The sequence below is a fragment of the Berghia stephanieae genome, chromosome 10 (assembly GCF_034508935.2).
Source record: "Berghia stephanieae isolate SIO BIC M18660-M18661 chromosome 10, UCSD_Bste_1.3, whole genome shotgun sequence".
NCBI classification, from domain to species: domain Eukaryota; kingdom Metazoa; phylum Mollusca; class Gastropoda; order Nudibranchia; family Aeolidiidae; genus Berghia; species Berghia stephanieae.
In genome coordinates, this window is record NC_088369.1 from 30779694 (window position 1) to 30782365 (window position 2672).

Sequence of the window (2672 nt, forward strand, 5' to 3'; positions counted from 1 at the left end):
GTCCTACTTTGAGAAGACACGTCGACCAACTGCGCACTCGCCCAGTAGTTAACATAGTGATTATATTATGATTGTGACAACGAGACCCATGATATAATATTGTAACAGACTATTCCAGTGCATGGACTGTCAAATGGACTTTGATACAGTGTATGTGATCAACCGGACATTTAAAATAGTATTGTTCGTACGGACTTTTAAATGTTAATCACAACGGCGATCTTCTGGATGTGTAACATAGACTTTCAAATTAATTTTGAAATAATGTTTAAACGGACTGTTACGATATGTGTATCTATGTAATTTTTGATAGTTAAGCCTTCAGTATCATTCAGGCTAGAAGGGAGGTGTTATGGTGTATTATTATTATTGAGTTATTGCCCTTTGCATTTGTATTATCAATTTTATATTTCCATTACTAATACACTTAATTACATTAAGTTACTTCTAAATAATGTCACAATTGAATATATTTTAAGAATACATTATATTCGTATCATTAGTTGACTACACTTGTACATTAAAGTTATATTACATAACGTATATTCCTGTTTATGTATATTTCTATACTGCCATGTTTAATATTACTAAGTCTGTAATATATGATGGCATGTTGAAGTCTTTGTTGACTGTGGGTTTGTAGTCGAGGGATTCTAGGTATGTATCCATTGTATGTAGGGGCCTGTTGCCTTATAGAAAGTTCCGGAGTTTTTTGACAATCTAGATATGCGTTGTGCGATGTTGTTGGCGATATTTTTTTATGATCGCAGGTGGGTGTTTTTTTTTTTGGCGCCAACTGAACATAACAACATTCCTCTCCGACATTACGAATATTATTGAACCTCCCTGAAGATTTCAGCAGGATGAAACAACGTTGTCGGAGAATATAACAGAATGAGGTGAGAATAAATAAATAATTCGCTCCAAGAAACTGTCGAGCACTCTACGTGGTTCCAGCTAACTCCCCTCAATCATATATATATATATATATATATATATATATATATATATATATATATATATATATATATATATATATATATATATATATATATATATATATATATATATATATATATATATATTATATATGTAGATAGGGTGCGATTAAAAAAACACACACTGTCATTGCACACGATCTGAGACCAATGAACATGGTACAAATAGATGAAAACTGGAAAATAGCATAAAGATACTCATTACTCATTATGCATGAATGCTCAATTGGTTTGAAACATTTGTAAATTTTGTTAGCAAGTCTTCATAATATCTACATATATTTTTTTCTACGATATTTGTTTCATAGCTTTTTCTTCCTTATGAAGCACGGACATTTTACTTGTTTTAAATTATTATTACGTTCTGCTACAAGCGAAGGTATATCGTATAGTATAGTAATGCATTGGCTTCTTTCTGACCCAAGGACACTATCCTGTCGGGCACCTTGCGAGAACGTTGTTTCGTTGTCTTTTACATGCAAAAGAAAATAAACATAATAAATACATTGAACTTTTAAATTGCATTTCTAAAGCATCATTACAATGGGTGAAAAACTTAAGGGGCATAACCAATATATGAACACGATTTGCCACTGGAATTACCAAAGTCATTTCCCTTTGACCGCAAATTCAAAAAATAAAATCGCATTAATTTATAGATAAAATATGGCTTTTAGTTCCAATGGGTCAGAAAAAAAAATCTCGCCTGCACCCGGGATCGATCTCGGTCCCATCTCGAGTGAAGCGATTGCTGTGCCAACTGAGCTATCGGTTCAAACCTTATGTTAAACAAAGCCAAAAATGGCCTTTTAGAGATATCAGTAGATCGACAAGTTAAGTCAACTTGGCAGTCGGGGTATCAAATTTTTAACAGTCCTCCATCTAATATTTGCTTTATCACATTTCAAAAATAATTACCAAGTCTGAACGAGGTACTTTTTATTTGAAGAGGAAGATCACTTTTCCGTTTGGAAAAAACGAGATGTTTAGTGTTGATTACTCAACTCTTTAAAAACAGAAGAAAAAAACTGTCATGCAATGTTATATGCACTGTTGTTGAATGAGGGATATTGTTATATTGTTTGAATGTATGCATGTATGTATGTATGTATGTATGTATGTATGTATGTATGTATGTATGTATGTATGTATGTATGTATGTATGTATGTATGTATGTATGTATGTATGTATGTATGTATGTATGTATGTCTGTCTGTCTGTCTGTCTGTCTGTCTGTCTGTCTGTCTGCCTGCCTGCCTGCCTGCCTGCCTGCCTGCCTGCCTGCCTGTCTGCCTGCCTGCCTGCCTGCCTGCCTGCCTGCCTGCCTGTCTGTCTGTCTGTCTGTATGTATGTATGTATGTATGTATGTATGTATGTATGTATGTATGTATGTTCCCCCAAAATGCGCCATAACATCTGGCCAACGTTCAGGTAACAACTGGAACAAAAAATTCAAATTACCAACAATAACTATACAACAACATGAAATACCAACATTAGAAAAAGAAGAATTTTACACGTATTTAGGACACAACATTAACCTGACAAACAAAAGTGATGAACATCAACGAAAAACGATAATCGAAAAATTTTGAAACAAAATGAACCTTTTAGATGTTTCCCCTCTGCCGTCTTCAGCCAAACTGTGTCTCTTGAGTTCAATGTGCTTTTCA